This window comes from Ambystoma mexicanum, chromosome 9 (genome assembly GCF_040938575.1).
Source record: "Ambystoma mexicanum isolate Mex_15411 chromosome 9, UKY_AmexF1_1, whole genome shotgun sequence".
NCBI lineage: Eukaryota > Metazoa > Chordata > Amphibia > Caudata > Ambystomatidae > Ambystoma > Ambystoma mexicanum.
In genome coordinates this window covers 281,955,242-281,973,163 of record NC_090931.1, presented here as the reverse complement: position 1 = coordinate 281,973,163, position 17,922 = coordinate 281,955,242, and positions in this window count along the sequence as shown.

Here is a 17,922-nt window from a genome sequence, read left to right as displayed (position 1 = left end):
TATCAACCAACAGTTCCTATTATTTGATCAATACATTCAATTTTAATTGTACCAAACACATTTTTTTTAAATTACATAAAAAATACATAAAAAATACAAAATAAATTATACATTCTTTACCAAAATCCTGTATTAATCCCAGGGTTGGTTATAAGGCACAAATGCTCACTATTCAAATATACTAACACTCGTTCACTTTCATTCTTCATTCCATTCATACTCTCTATCTAATCTCACTCTAACCCTTCTTGGTTAGACCGTATTGTTTCACTGTAATGATTCCTCCGTGGGTTCAGATCTATTGCTCAGTCAACCCATCTGTGTAGATTTTAATCCCACAGAATTAGAATGTCTACACGTGTTTCGGTTGTCCCTTGACCCTTACCCAGGGCTCTTCATACAGCAACCTACTTCAGGACGAAAAATCCTCATTCTCTCACCTGGCAGCAAAACCGTGGAACTCCCTTGCGAAAGACATACGAAATACAAAAGACCACCTAAAATACAGAAAAATACTCAAACCTGGCTCTTCGGCCACAAAACCAGAATGAATCGATAGAAAAACAAATGTTACAAAAAACAGGAATCACCCCTCCAAAGCCAAACTACCCTTTGCTAGGCTAAACCCAAGGGACAAAGACTGTTGCTACAGACGAAGGAGCATTAAACACTAACACACACAGGATAGGACAGAGAGCGCTTAGAACTCATAGGCAGGAGACCATGCACTAGGAGCTCAGGGAGACGATGCTAGGCAGAGCCCCCTTACAACAAAAGAGCTACCCATAACCTTAGCAATCTTAACCTTGGGTGGGAAAGCCCTCACCTCCTGTCCCTCACATGGATCACTAGACAGCCTCAGAGATAGGCCCCGCCTCACGAAGAACCAGGCGAACGAACCACAGAGAAATGCTCCAGCAGACAGCAAGGCGAAAGACACCCGAACCCAGATGCCCGAAAGAACAAGATAACCCCACTAACCTATCCGCTGAATCCTCAACGCTTAGCACACGCCTCTCAAACCCTAAACAAATACAACCACTCTCCTGCATTGCAAACCGCAAGCACTTCACTACACTGCAACAATAAAACAAACCATACATAGTCTCGCACAACAGAACATAGGAGCCCACAGATTCGGAAACCGCACCCATTCTCAGCGAACAGTGCTAACTGAACTGAAGCTGCCAACGGGACATCACAAACCACACTCTACCTTTATCCCGATACACCCTACAAACTGATCCTACTCTCTTAATTGTCAGATCCGCTTCAGCGCGAGGCTACCACACCATTGGTGATTGTGTGCTATATAAATATCCTTCAACATAACATAACATATGACAGGCCTTTAAGTGGAGGGTGGTCTGAAATCCACAATTCTCAAATCATCCCCATTTCTTTCTGTCCAGTTTTCCCAAAACAGGCCTTTAAGTGGAGGGGGGTCTGAAATCCAACATTCTCCAATCATCCCATTTTTTTCTGTCCAGCTTCCCTAACACTGGCCTTTAAGTGGAGCAGGGTCTGAAATCCAAAATTCTCAAATCATCCACGTTTCTTTCTGTCCAGTTTTCCGAAAACAGGCCTTTAAGTGGAGGGGGGGTCTGAAATCCAACATTCTCCAATCATCCAATTTTTTTCTCTCCAGCTTCCCCAACACCGGCCTTTAAGTGGAGGAGGGTCTGAAATGCAAAATTCTTAAATCATCCCAATTTTTACTGTCCAACTTCCCCAACACAGACCTTTCAGTGAGAGGGTTCTGTAAACAAACCGCTAAACCCCCCTGTTTTTATTTTAAACCTAAAGTGTGGGTGAAATCATAATTTCCATATGCATTTGTACCAATCTATGAACCAAACTGATAGCCTTTTAAGTGCACAGTAAAATCGAAAATTGCACAGGACTATAGTTGTAAATTGCTTGTGTTCATTGACCAGTTTGATTATTTCCTGAAGTGAAATCTGTATAAAGTAAAGTATTGTGATTTGTTTTTTCCCCAACTAATGTGTGTGATTTAATGTACAAATATATATCCTAGACTCCAGTCTGGTTCATGGCTCACTGTGGGCACAGGGGATAGGGGGGGATTTGTGTGACTCAATATGAGTCTTCAGTAAAGTCAGTGCTAAAACAAGGAACTTCCCAGGTTAAGGTTGGTCTCAATATAACGCGGCATTCCATCAGAATAATGTTTCGACGACCGTACAGATCTCAATTGTTTTTTTAGATTTTGCAATTGTTTTTTAGATTTTGCAAGCATCATAGTTTCTTAGCTTCTAGTTGCCCTGTAAAATCCTTCCAGTAGCTGAGCGACACCTGAGACACAGCTAGATATTGTCAAAGGTTCAGGAGTGTTTGCTGGATCATTAGTTAGGGCTATCAGATGTCTCCATGTCCTCTGAGACACCACGCCCCTGTCCTGGGTTTTCATTTCTCCGCCAAGTGCATTTCGGGACCAGTGCTTTTGTGTCATTTCATATGAATACAACAGACTTAAATTAAAGCAAAGCCCAGGACTGGAATAGGATGTACCCGGTGACATGGAGTTATCTGGTAACCATGTCTCTCAAGCTGAGAGAGGAGTATCTTTACAGGGAGTATTTTTGGACAACCTTGTGGAAGACAGGAAAAGCCAAGAAGTCAGTAATTTGTAAACAGAGAGCCAATGCAATGGTCAGTAAGTGTGTTTAGAGCTCTCTGCAGTGATCTGAGGGTTAGCAGCATATGAAAGATCTGAATCCTGGCATGGCCAACTCAGTCTTTCAACCAAATATTGATAAAATGTGTACCATTTACGTAAATGTCTGGAGAGATGTGTCCAGATTGTGCTCGTCGGGAGTGACATGTGGTCCAGAAATTCCGTTAGCAGTGCTCTGTATGCACGAAGCACCCCTTTCTTGTCCACCTCTACTAAACTACTCTATGCTCACGCAAGGGGTGTGGCAAAGATCAGTTTCTGCCATCTTAAATCAGCATATCACTGTGGTTTTTAGAAAGTCCCCCCGGGAAAGAATATCAAATAATGCACTTTATACAGCAGAATATGCTTATGCTCGCTCGCGTTTCCAGATTTTATAAAATGATGGATGGAAGATTTTGAGTTAATCATAAGCTCTGGTATTTCTGTGGGAAAACCTTGAAGGTATCGCTTTTTAGCATGGCGTGCCATTACAGAAGAGGATGCTAGATCACATCCCTCCTTCACAACACCACAAACCCAAGGCATGTCCTACAGTCTTTGGGCATCAATGGTAAGGTGTAGCATGGAAATCTAGAAATCGCGTGCTCAGGACTGCCATGTGGGCATACCCACATGATACAACGTCCTTTCATCGCCTGCAATTTCATCCCCTGATATTTTAACATGTATATTACAACAAATATGCTCATGGAATTTTTATGGGGGGTGGGAAAGGGCAGATAAGGATTTGGGGGGGTAGGGAATAGCTAATAATAAGTGGGGGAGGGGTTTGGGGGTATCCACCCCCCCAAAAAAAGAAAACAATGAGCTTTTTCTTTAGAATGTACACGTTAAAAGGCCAGGGGATGAAATTTCAGGCGATGATATGACATAGAACCACCCACATAACCGTCCCAGTCCAGGTGGCATATACAAACCGGATGAGCGGTGGCTTGACGTTTTTTAATACAGATTAGTCAATAGGATCTTTTCCATTTTACACCAGGAGCCTTTTTATGCTGAGCTTTTTTTACTTGCTAATTTGGATTTTACCTGCTCCCTCTCTCATTCACATTTTCTTTATTCACTGTTAAATGTGTGATCTGCTAGAAGCAGGCAGAGGCTGACTCACGAGCTTGAGGCGCTGCAGTGAAATTGTGATTACAAAAAAATCTCCCACAAAGAATAGCCTGAGAGACAGTTTGCACCGGCAAACATTGGAAATGGCTCTGAAGGCGCTCATATCATGTCACAATAGACAATGCTTTCTCTGTAGGCCCAACATTACAGAGATCAGATACATTCCATGACAACAAAGACACTAAGCTCCTCTCATGGCTTTTCATTCATATTGCATCCCACTGTTAAGAAGTTAAGAGTTGCATTTGGATTTTGTTTATCAGCCGAAAACAGCAATTTCATTGACACACCTCACCAGTATTTTGGCCCTGAATGTCCACGTACATGGTTCATATAGCTGTGCAAGGCATATGGGCCTCATTATAAATTTGCTGGTATCCCGGCAGAAAATCCACCAGGATACCGGCAAACGTACCTACCGTTTCTGCCGGCTGAGATCCCAGTAATACTTGCATATTGCATGTGGCGGAAGGGCGATTAATCCACATTTCATGGAGTTGCAAAGGACTCCATGGGGAGATTTGTCGGTATTTTCGGCACCGGCAACACCGGTTTAGAAAATACTGGCTATTTTATGCCAGTGGTTACCTCCAGCTCTTGGGCCATTGTCTATCATTTCTCCACTAGGTGTCTCCATCTCTTTCAACAAGTATCAAAGCACCTGTGCATGTATGCTCAGCCCACAGCGCCTACGGTTGCACTGTTCATAAGCACATTAGCCTTCAGGTACTCATCCTAGCAAAAGCATTGGTGCTCCAAAGGTTAAGACATTCATTCGGAGGTCATCTGTCTTGGAAGATTAAAAGGAACCAATGCTTTGCTGTTTAAGAGCAGGCCGTTATCCAAAATATGGACTTTTTATTTATTTGTATTGCTTTTTATATCAGACATTTAACAAAGGCCTAACAAAGGTACCAGTTGAATGGTGATGATGTGGCTTTATATGGGTTGAAACAGTTGAAACAGTTGAAACAGTTGAAACAGTTAGCTGATCAAATTAAAAGCTAAGTAAGTGACAACATGAGTGATATAGAGTTTGATCTAGGGAAGAACATTTTGATTAACCCATCTTAAGATTTACCATAAATAATGAGCAGGATAATGTTCACTCTCACCACTTGTTCTTCTCTTTTTTCCACACAGAACTTTCCAGTGGGCCTCATCACAAGCTGACCGGTGTCCCGGCTGTAATAACGGTAAATCTCCATTCTCCATTGAGTCCAATGGGCTTTTTCGGCACTAATACCATGCGCTAATTCAGCCGGCGGTAATACCGACAAAAACAGGCAGCTAAATGGGATTTTCACCTCCAGAAAAAAGCTGCAGGTAAAACGACCCATTTAGTGCCCAACTTGTGATGATGTCCAGTATATGGTTACTATCATTTATGGTTCATTCAACTCCTGAGGTTTGCTCTGCTATAAGCACTGTCCCTAAATATGTGGTTAGCCACTGGCTGTCTGTACCCTCCCACGTTGCTCCACCTGCATTTGCGTATCAAGGGGAGGACTGTTGAACAATAATCCCAAAAGCCTCAGTAGAAGCCAGCAAGGTCTCTATGCAGGTGTGGGTGGGGTCAGCAATGGCCCTAACAGTAAAAAGACTTGGGTGCATAAGTGTTAAGGCACCTTTTGTTGCCGGAGCATTGGTAGCCACACCATTGGTAGACCAGAGGTTAAAGTCTTTGCCTAGGTCTTACCAAAAGCTGTGAGTTTGGTTTTCCCCACCAATGTTTTTCTGAGCATCGACACTACTGCATGTTTACAGTTTGCCAATTTTGCCCATTTCTGCCCGCATAAAGTCATATCATTATCAATGAACACATACTAGACAATAGGATGCTTATTAGAGCAAGAATCAATTTGGTCTAGCGAAGGCGACACAAAAATGTCATCATTGGTCAACATTCAAAAACGTCAAATATGTCACCTTCCTAGATCCTTCCTAGATGATCAATCCTTGCATGGGAGACATACTGCAGAAGGGCAATGACATAAGCTGACATTCATAGGTTTGCCACAATTCTACCCCCATTACTGAACCAATGCACTTTTGCCAAATGTCTATTTTGGGGAAGCTATAAGCCCAGAACAGTATTTCTCAGCGGTCACTTGAGGCCGTGTACACACATATTTTGGAGGGGCTGATGTGTGCCTATCAGTTCCAAATCTCATAAAACTAGTACTACAGGAGTTTAGGTTTTTAATACTCTGAAAAGTGCATTATGGGACTTGTGATCCTTGCTCAAATTAATTGATTGCCTTAAGTAATATTGGCCCCAACACTGCTCTAAATATTATTATTAAACATGGAACAAAACCCTATTGCATACCATCGACAGAAAGCACAAGAGAAAAATAATGAATGTTAAAAATGCAGACATTCAGGGACGTGCCTTGAAGTGGCAGCGATTTGGTTGTTTCTCCGATAGCCTCCGTGTGGAACCCGGGGATTTGGCATGTAAGCAACCCGGTTTCAGTGACCATTTTAGCTCCAAAATACTGGCAGGTGAAGGGGAGTCGGAGCTGCGCACAGGGAGTGAATGCCACAGGCTGAGGGGACCTGGGAGTGGAGAAAATGCCCCTGGAGCACCCCCGCCGGTCCCGCGCCGTTAGCTGTACAAAATGGCGGCTATGAGACAAGCCCAGTGGTTGCAAGGCCTGCTAAGTGCTGCAGCATCTATTCCTGCGTGGGGAGTCAGCGCGGAGCAGAGCACCCAAAGTCAGAGTACCTGGTCATTGGAGCCGCAGGCCTCATGGGCGCTGATTGAGGGACCAGGAGCTTACGCTACTGCAGCTGCAGTGGAGACCCATTGCGCGTCCCGGAGGGAGCTGGACCGTCCCGTGATCCAACGAGGCACTGTGCAGTTGCCCAGTGATGGCAGACAGAAGAAGTGCCAGGGGATGGCGCACCGGCCCTGGTAAGCCGGCTCTAGTGGGAGATTGGAGCGGAGCCCCATCTCTGGGGGAGGAGCCGCGGGAGGCTCGGTGCCGGTGCCCCGACTGGAGCAGGTCTGGGAAGCTTGGTGTGCGTCCCCCCCATACCAAGCTGAAGCTGGGAGCACCAGGTTGGGAGCCCCTAACGATCAGGGGCGCCCTCTAGGAGGGGTGTTTGCCCAGACATCAGGCGTCCAGGCAAGAAGGACCCCACCGGGACACAGACATCCCCCCAGCCTTCCACGTCTAGCTTCAGTCACCCACCCTGAAGGATACATCCATCCATTGAGGCAACTGAGATCTCTGAGGGGCCTTTACAGGCCCGGGAAGCCCCCAAGCATCCACATCTAGTGGCAGCCAGCTTTCCTGAAGCTGCCACCTACTTGGCCAAGCGATGGAGGCCACAGAGTAGCACACAGAGTCTCCAAGGGAGCAAGGACACCCACCCGCAACCAACAAACATCACACCTGCGACCCCTGCCTTGCAAGGTGAGCCACTGTATATCTGGAGCAAAGAAGAGTGGCAGAGGACCCAATCTGGGGGAGGCGCCGGTTGAGTGGTGGGTCCACCAGGCATCTGACCTGCGTTTGGGGGGAGTGGAGGTCAAGAGGGGGAGTGCATGTCTGAGCCCCTGCTTCACCCCCTGCGATGGGAACTCTCCCAGGGACTCAGTCCACCCGCGTTTACACCGGGGCGGTCTCGTCACCATGGGCAGCCCGCTGGGGGGGGGGGCCCCTGACCCTCCCACACCGATGGCCAAGTCTAAATAAAACCCATATAAATGCGGACATTTCAGCCTTCCGCGATCCGCCAGATAAACGTAAGAGGATGGAGACCCCGGCCCCCCAGCAAGACCCCACGACAGGGCAGTTGGCGACAAAAGAAGATCTTCAGGCCTTTTTGACCAATATCAAAGCAGAATTTAGAAGCTGTATAGCAGGGATCTCAGCAATGGTGGACCATATCGACCAACAGATATTGGAGGTGGAACAAAGGCTGAGAGAGGTGGAGGACCACGTAATGCACCAGTCGGCGGTGGTAGCAGATCTCCAGAGAAGAATTGAGGCACTGGAGGGGAAGAGTGTTGAATTAGCAGGGAAGCAGGAGGATTTGGAGAATCGGGCCCGCAGGAACAACCTCCGCATCAGAGGAGCCCCCTCTTCAGTCGCAGACCAGGCCCTGCCATCCTACATTGGGGAGCTCTTTCAAACCCTCCTCCCACACTTGAATTAAGCGCTGTTGCTCCTGGACCGCACTCATAGGATACGCCACTGGGGCTCCAGACCACAAGATTGACCTCCAGATGTCATTGCCCGGGTCCACTTTTTTACTACAATGCAAGAGATCCTTGCTGCCAGCCGAACACAGGGAGACCTCACATTCCAAGGAACCTCACTCCAAATGTTCCAAGATCTCGCCGCGACGACTGCGCAGCGATGCACAGAATTCAGTCCCCTGACAACACTCTTGCAGGATCAGAAGGTGCGTTACCGATGGCTCTTCACTGCCACGCTGCAATTTGCCTGGGCCGACACCTCCCGCACTATCAGCTCCCTGGAGGAAGCAAATGATATCCTTAAAACATCGACTTCGGAGGGGGAAATGGGCCCCCCATCAAAACCCCTATCTCCAGTCAGGAAGGAGTCACCCAAACCAAGACGGTACGCCTGGATGAGAGTAACCAAAGGTCAAAAGACCAGAAATCTCCTGCAGCAGACATGAGGGCTCTCCCCCTCATCTTTGCACAACCTATGCATCCACCTGGAGCAATACATAAGGGTCTCATCCCTTCTTTCAGAGTTACTAGTACTATGCCTAACTTCCGGCTCACTACTTGCTTCTCATGCCGGGCTCCATACGGCCAATGACCAGCCATAAAGTGCTATTGGACCCACAGGCTTTTGGGGGAGACCTCGCCATTTCCAGTTTGTTAAGACAGTTGGCGGCAGACAGTTGTTGATGATCTGCCGTTTCTTCGTTATAGCTTCAAGTTGGAAGCACAGGTTAAAACCTTGGTTGCGGTGTGGAGCTACAGGAGAACAGGACATAGATGGCGACTGAGTTAGACCCGGCATCCCCACTCTTCGGCAATCTCTGGCTCCCCTGGGGAACCGCCTCCGCACCAGAAACTGAATTCATCTCACTGAATGTGAAGGGCCTAAATTCTCCTCCCAAAAGGAAATCGACATCGCAACATCTGCAAGATCTGGAAGACTCAGTGATCTTTCTGCAAGAAACCCATTTGCTACCACTGGACTCCCCAGGCCTCCGAAGCAGACAGTTCCCACTCCATTTCATGGCCTCCAGCGGCTCGTAGAAAGGGGGCACGGCTATTCTCTTGGCTAAGGCGCTGGAGACACTATATTGCCCAGAAGGATGTTACACTGCAATTAAAGGCCTACTATACAGGCAGCTCTACTCCCTCATTTTGGTCTACGCCCGCAACGACGGGCAGGAATCTTTCCACATTGCATTGGATGTCAAGCTCCTCCCCTTCATTGAAGTCCAAACAATTATTGGGAGGGACTTCAATGGGGTCTGGACCCCCTATGGGACAAATCTCATCTACCAGCCCCTAGAGACTTCAAAATCGTCACTGGGTTTCTCCATCTTTTTAGGACACTGGGGGTGGTGGACTTATGGAGGGTGTTACACCAAGGCGAAAAGACTTCTTCTTCTTGCATGTGCACCAGACCTCCTCCCGGATAGACTTACTCCTGACCTCTTCACAAATCCTCGCATTCGTCGATGAGGTGGCCATAAAGACAAAACTATTTTTGAATCACGCTCCGGTCAGACTGACAGTTTGAGCCCATAACCCTGAACCACGCCTCAGACCCCGCTGGAACCTACACAATCCGATCCTGAATGACATAGCACTGAGGGACGCTATAGCCAAGGTGATCCGGAGCTACTTCTGGGAAATCCCTGTGGAGGACACCTCCCCAGCTAACACCTGGGATGCCATGAAGGCTGTAGTTAGGAGGGAGCTGATAGCGGCGTACTGAAGGTGGAAACGGGAGACCCACATGAGACTGGAGGAAGAGGTCCGGACCGCCGAATGCAAACACAAGAAAGGCTGGATGCTGAGGACCCACCGCTCCCTGCAGATAGCCCGGAATAAGCTAGAAGCCCACTATGCGGAGGAAACGGCCCACATGTTGGCCAAATCTAAACAGGGCTACTATGCCAAAAACAACAAGGTAAACACATTTCTAGTGGAAAAGACGGCCAAGATGAAGAGAAGAAATTCCATAGTGAGCCTTCAAGACCCGTAGAGCACACCCAGCTACAGTTGGCAGTGGCTCATCTCACCGAGACGATGATGGCAGCGCCCTGCAAAACAACAGAACAAGAAAGTTATCTTAACTGAGCCTCCCTCCCACATCTCGGAGATGCTGACAGAGATGGTCTGGATGCACTGATCACAAATGAGGAGGTAGAAGCAGCCATTAAATCCTTGAAGCCTTGAGCCCTGGGCCCGGATGGGTTTACAACAAAGTTTTACAAAGTGTTTCGCCCCCAATTAATAGCCCCGCTGATGGCCCTCTTTAACTATTTTGGTTCATCAGGCTCCATTACCCCATCTATGCAGGAACCCACAACCATCCTCCTGCTCAGCCTGGTAAAGGCCCCAGAGAAAACACCTCTTATAGGCCCATTTCTCTATTAAATATAGACGGCAACATCTATTCAAAAATATTAGCCAACCGATTGGCAGCTGTCCTCCCTAAATAGATTGCCCTGGACCAAACAGATTTTATAATAGGTAGGTAAACCAGGGACAATATCTGGAGAGCCCTAAATTTAGTGGAAATAGAGACCCAGGACTCTCATAGACTGGCGCTGATGGCATCACATGCATCCAAAGCCTTTGACAAAGTAGACTGGTCCTTCCTACAGCTCACCCTAGAGGCTTTTCACTTCGGCTGAAGCTTTCGTAAAAAGGTCCTGGCCAGCGATCGATCTCCGAAAACCAACCTGCGAGTCAATCAAAACCAAATGGCGCCTATACCCCTAACGTGTGGAACTAGACAGGGGTGCCCCTATCTCCTCTCCTGTTTGCCCTGATAATGGAGCCATTAGCTTAGCAGGTTTGCATGGACGCCATTATCAAAGGACTCCCAAATGGCACCTCTCAGCATAAGATCTCGCTCTATGCTGTCCATAACACAGATATACAACCCTCACTAACTTACTCCCTCCAAGAAATACCCAAGTTTGGGGAAGCTGCATGGTTCACAATCAACTATGGGAAATCCTCGGCACTGGGGGTGGGTCTAATGTCCAAAGAGTTGGAGGCCCTCAAACCTCTCTGCCCCACCCGTTGGAATGGGAAATCTATACACTACTTGGGGCTCCAGATACCGGCCCGTCCTGAGGAATGTATACTCAGTAAACCTCTCCCTCGCTTTAAAGAACTAGAGAAATACCTTGAGCGGTTTACCTCCCAGGAAATATCGCTCCTAGGCCGGATCATGGCCTGTAAAATGAATCTTCTCCCGCGATGCCTCTACTTCTGCTCCTGCCCACCCGTCTTATTTCCACTACCTCTCTCCTACATTTACAGCAAAAGATGTTCCGTTTTATATGGAGAGGGAAGAAAGCCAGAATTCCCCAAAAGGTAATGATGGGCAGTTCTCATCTGGGGGGCCTAGGGGTTCCTACCCTGCATACATATCAAGTGGCATCACAACTGGCACACTTCTAGGCCTGTCTCCCAACAGTAGGGCCACCAAAGTGGGTGGAACTTGAGCAGCTAGACTGCCGCTCCCCCTCTGCTTTCTCCCGTATATCTCTCCCCCGCTGCAGAGGACCTGGCCAGGGATACTTGCGTCCACCAAAAGCACCCTCAGCATGTGGGACTGGGCACTAAAATCCAAGGGTATCACACGCAGCCTGGGCCAAAATACCCTGATTCTTCATAACCCAGCCTTCACTCCCAGAGCACACACCTTCAATTTTAAAAACTGGGTAAGAGGAGGGCTGGAATCCCTTGCACAACATTTTGAGAATGGCCAACCTCACACATTTGAAAATTGTAATTGGACCATCCAGTTAGCCGAAACAGACAAGTTCTCTTATGTCCAACTTCGTCATTGGTGCACTCACCCTCTGGTCCGGAAGGAAGCCACCCGAAATCTTAGCCCTATTGAACTCACTTTGCAGGGGGCGCCAGCGAGAGGTAAGATCTCCAGCCTCTACAAACTACTACAAGAAGATATGCTTTCTCTTAGGCCCCTATACATGACCCCATGGGAAACAGACCTGGGGCGCTCCCCGGAAGACCATACCTGGGTGGACATATGGACTAGATGCCACTCCTTCTCGTTTTGCATCGCAAACCGGGAGTGTGCCCTTAAGCTGCTCCTCGGCTGGTACTACCACCCAGTACGTCTTCACCAGTTCAAAAAATTCCCTCAATCCACAATGCTGTCGGAAATGCGGTCAGCTCGGCTCATACTTTTATATGTAGTGGGCCTACCCCGCCATTCAATCCTTCTGGGACCAATGCGTCGCCACCATGAATCTATCACTCAGGTTATGGTTCCCAGGGACCCGCAGGTGGTCCTTCTGGGTGCTCCAGCACCAGGGTCATACCCGAGAACGGGGAGGTCAGCCGAACTCATCACACAACTACAATTAGCTGGAAGAATCACGACCATCCACACCTGGAAGACCACAGAGGGCCCCTCTACGACCCTCAGGTGGATCAAGATGTGGGACATCTTGGTCGCGTAGAAGGTCACGGTGGCCAAAGCGGGCCTAATGCATAGGTTGACAGACCTTTAGACCACAACTTTTAGACTATGATCGGAACATTCCAACACAGACTCATAAGCCCCACTCTGTACGGTTGGCCCTGCAGGACAATGCTGAACTAGAGATTCCCAGATCCTCCCCGCTAGTCCAGAGGGATATGTGAACCTATGGGATGGAAGAGGTGGGCATGGGGGGAGAGCCGGCAGGGACTCGTCTAGCCAGAAGAATCTATTGTAACTCATTGTAAATGTTATGTCTCCACTTGTACAACCGTATTAAAATAAAAGTGTTAAAAAAAAATGTATATATATATTCAAGGAGATTGACATGCTTTATACGGTTTCCTGTAGAATAACACTGCCAATCCGGTGACTGTTTTTTCCACCACCGCCAGCTCTCTAGTGTTCTGGCTGCCCTGGGAGGTGTTATTCCAAACCTTCAAGGTGAACACCCCTTACCATGCTGCTGATGGACGGGTGCCTTGCAAAATAACTGCTCAGCAGGACCTTCAGTCCCCTTCACTCCCCCCTTACACCAGAGACCTTTTCATAATCCTAACTCTGGGGACATTTCAAATGTGGGCTAGCAGAGGTTCGAACCCTGCTGGGAGCTCCACCATTTCCACATCGAGTGTTCAAACATCTACGCTACCAGGGTTGTGCTGTCATGCACCAGCACCCATGTCAGCCTGTTCGCCCATGTTCAGTATATCATCAGCACTTTTCCGGTGGTTACTGGGGAGTAAACACCAAACCAGGGATTACACTGCCCATGGTTCCCGGAATGGAATGTCGTCATCATTCCTGCAAAGAAAGGAGTCACATTCCGGAGTCTCCTTGCTTCTCAATTAGGGTTTATATATCCCATTTTGGGAAGGGGTTTGTTTCCTGCATTCTGTTCCCTGAGTATTGCACTGGTTCTTATCCCAGATTTATGAGCCATTGTTTGTCCTTTGACTGCTTGATTGCCCCTGGTCGTATTGGCTGCAGTGTGACCTGCTGCTACCGGATGGGCCTGTTACCTGGTAAAGGTATACTGGGCTTGCTCTGTGCCTCTTGGAATTCTGGAATGGTTAGTCCCATTATTTCCGTCTCACTCTCTTAGTTTCCACCCTCCTTAGGACTTTTTTTGTGGTTCTTTTACTGACAACATTTGTCAGGCGGTCCACTCTGACATATGGACTCTGGCCTTCGCGGGTGCGTGGCCAATCATAAAGCCATTTCAGCACCACTCTCTCTACGGTACCGTGCAAAAGAGGGGAATTGGGGAACTACTAGATTTATGTAATTTCCTAATTTACTTACTTGTTGAGTTTTTTCTACAGGCTGGGAGAACCATGCAGCATTCCTCCCGCATTCCTCCCACCTTTTCGCCTAACCGTTCTTCACAGCAGTGGCGTGTCCAGACTCTTGACTGGGGTGGCACAAGTGGGGCCCTGACTTATGCAGGGATGGCATGAAGTACGAGCGCACACACACACACATAATGATCATAGTTTAGAATAATGGGGTGACACCTGGGGTGGCCAATCAATGTCCAGGGGTAGCACGTGCCGGTCCAGGCCACTCTCTGGACATGCCACTGCTTCACAGGGGTTACTTTTACATGGTGTGCTGTTCTGTCGCTAGGTAAGTCTTGCTTCCTTCCTGGGCCATATCCCATCTTGTACACAGAGGTCTGACAGATTAAGAGCCAACAAAACCTCGGAACGCAACTCCTTTAACTTCCCTCTTCTCCAAAGGAAGGTGGTATGCTGGAGGCGACCTATTGGCTAACGTGGGTGTGAAGCAATGACATCACGCCATTCCAGGAAACATGGGAAGTGTAGTCCCTAGTGAGGCATTTCTTGACAGCCACCATGGCAGATGCCACCAATGATATACTAAATATGGGCAATCAGCCGATGAAGATGCCCCCTCAGGACATGTGCTTGTGAAGGCCATACAAGCATATATAAGCTTTAGGTCAGTGTGGTACATCGGTTCAGTAAGTTTGTGTTTAGAGTAGACATACTGTAATGAGTACCAAATAAATGTGTGGGGCGCTGCTCACTGAAACACAGGGTATGATATGGTGGCCATGGATGCGTTGCATGTTAGTGTTACAATGAAGGTTCAGGAGGCAGCTTTGTAAGTTCTCAGGTTCTTTATAAAGTTGCACGCTTACAGATTACACATAGGATGTCAGGTATCAGAGATAGGAGGCAGGATCTTACGTATCTCCTGGAGAGCCCACCGGCTCCCACAACCCAGGCTACATGTCTCCCCAACTGTCCTGGGCGGAACTCCACTTAGCTCCTGCGTCAGCACCTGCAGGACATTCCATCACAGCTCCACTCACACATACAGGCCAAAGGGAAGGGAAGCAGGATAGAACACACCTCCTTTCCCTAGACCAATGACAAAGGATTTATCACTTGCACAAGGCAGGCAGGTAAGAACACAGGGGAAACGCTATACAACACACCTTCTTTCCTTAGACCAATGACAAAGACACAAAGGAAGCAGGGAGTGAACTGAAAAGAGCAAAGATGTGGAAAACAAGCATAACCTTCCTTTCCTTCCTGGAAATCAAGGAGACATCTAGTGGGTATAACACAGAACCGGGCATGTGAATGCATGCTATTCCTGTCCTTCCCGCGGGAAAATCTCACCAGCAAATCCTTGCCCTCATTCCATGAGGAAGGGTGAAAACCACAAACATGGACACACACACGGGGCACGGACAACTACCACTCCGCCTCATACACAACCACATGGTTGCGACAAACCCAGCCAGAATCCTCCACACTGTCAACAAGCTGCGTTCAAAACTGCTGGCCAGGCAACTCAAAACCCACCTACTGAATACACTGCACACTACTGAGAGTATAGCTGGGATGATGGAACATGTCAGCAAGCTGGCCAACCACAATTCACTCAAACACAAGTAAGACAAAGGGTTGAGAAGTTGATCGACCACAAAAGAAAATGAAAATCAACGCCTGACAGGGCTCAGTAAACGACTGCACTAAAATTGCCATTACTGTATACCGTACGCCCAATCCCCGTCAACTCTAGGGTACCAGCAAATATTTCCATTACCATTGGACACAACTGTGGACAACACGTCTGGACCCTAACACCAAAATCACCTTCAGCACCTCAACGAACGTCTCCATTCCCATAGAAGACGACTGCGGATTACACGTCTGAGAACCCATAGTACCTAACACTTCAACACAAGTTCACCGTCTGAACACCTTTTTCCTTTGCAGCTTTACAGTACCCAGTGCCCTCCAGACACACGCCTGCACACAATTCCAGAACTCCCAGGGGCCTTACAGTGTCCTCCTGACACACGCCTGCAAACAATACCAAACTCATTGAGGCCTTACAGTGTCCTCCTGACACATGCCTGCACACAATACCAGCTCGAGGCGTTACAGTGTCCTCCTGACACACGCCTGCAAACAATACCAAACTCATACCGTTTTTCCTCCTGTTTTGCAGCATTTAATTGTCTTGATTTAATAAACTTGGCAACATGGTGTTCTTTCTTGCACCTTAACAAGGGCTGATTCAGCTTCTCACATCAACTGTTCTTCAAGGATAAATAACAGCTCTTGGCCGCTCCATCCTTTGACACCAGGCCAGACAGCTATTCCAGGCCTTTCCTCGATCTTCATCTGTTTTCTTGCTGCGACACAGCCCTCTGATCTTTCTTTCTTCACGGGTCTGAGCTTACTAAATATGTGACACTGATGTCCAGAAGTCTATATAATAGTGGCACCACCTGCAGTCTATTCACTACGTATAGCAAGCCTTTGTGATTACTTAATCTACTTGTGTTACAGCATCTGTACAGTTATAGAACAGCTTGCATTTTCTGCAGTGCTCTTCACACATGCAATCTTTATTCTGCCTATGAAAGTTTACTCGATTCTTTACTTCGTCATCAGATTCTATAAGGTCTATGCATTCTCTTCTTTAACCATTCTTCTCAGTGCACCACGCTTATTTCTTGTGATGTCACCAGCCTCTTTTCTTCTCATCTTCATATTTCTTTGGGGACCTCCTCCAAGAGATTGTCATCTTTGCGAGGGTACATCACATAAGGTCTTCTCTACGGATATCTTGCCTCAAAAGCTCTTCGTGGAATAGGCTCCATCACTGGTGTTGCGCATGCCGCAATTTCCGGCTTCCAACAGGCATCCATCTGCGCCTCTACAATTTTGTTCCCCCTAACAGAATATGAACGCTGTAACATCACAAGCATTCGGGAATGCCTTCAAAATTCAAATGTGCCATCCACTACCAACAGTAGCCTGGCTACGCTTTAACATGCACGTAGGCCTAGCAGGGCATATTAAGCACTTTCACATCCGTATGGAGCACATAAGGCGTTGCCATCAGATTACAACATATTAAAGATTACTGCACGCTCCTTTAAAATGAGATTGACACAAAATACCAATGATGGGTGGCTCTCTACATTAGCAGCCGATTGTTAGTTTCTCGTCTCAGTTCACCCAAAATGCTGCTCTGGAGATCACATGATGCAGAGGAAGTCATTCCGACTTCAGTAACTGCAAAAGCATTGAACATCAGTCAAGGGTTGCAGTTCCATACAGTCAACTGTTCTCCTCCTTACCTGACAACATTCTCCATCGGCGCAATATACTTTTATCAGTGGGAACAACATTTTAACCAGCTGACACAGTTGACTGCTCACTTCAAAAGAAAACTTACGACATCTGGCTCTGAATAAAGAAGCGACACCAGTATGTCACCATAGCATGCGTATGGGCGCTGGCGGGTCCTTTACTCTGAACCTTCTGGCAGCCATGACCTGACAGTGTGATTACTCCATGATGAAGGCGGATGGCGGCAGGATTCCAAACCGAGTTTGCTGAGTCCTTCAGCCATCCAATGACATCAGAATAAGGTGGGTCACTATAGCAGGGAGCGGATCTCCGCTGGGCCAACCGCTGCAAGGGACCCCAATCAATTTTTGCACATGAAACGGGCTTGTGTCATCCAACAGTCGCTTCAGCTCAATTTCATCCTCGGGTAAGGTACATTTTTGGCACTCGGGCGTACTCTTATTCTTCTGCTTCACTCCTCTGTCACACAAGAAAGTGATTCTCACATGATCACTGCTCGAGACTTTTCTGCATATTATTTGTTTTACTGCTATTCGCTTCAACAAGGTCTTCTTAGGAAAATGCTCAGCGAGGGTTTTATCTCTGCACTCTGACTGCTTGGATTGAAAATACACTCCCACAATTCCTCCAGAGCTTGCCTCCTTTGCTTGCTCCCTCAGAGTGGGGACATAATGTCTCTCTAGAGCCCTGCCATGGCCCCTTGCTTCTCTCGCTACATATCCACCTCGTCCCATCTCCAGGGAGGCATCCTACATCT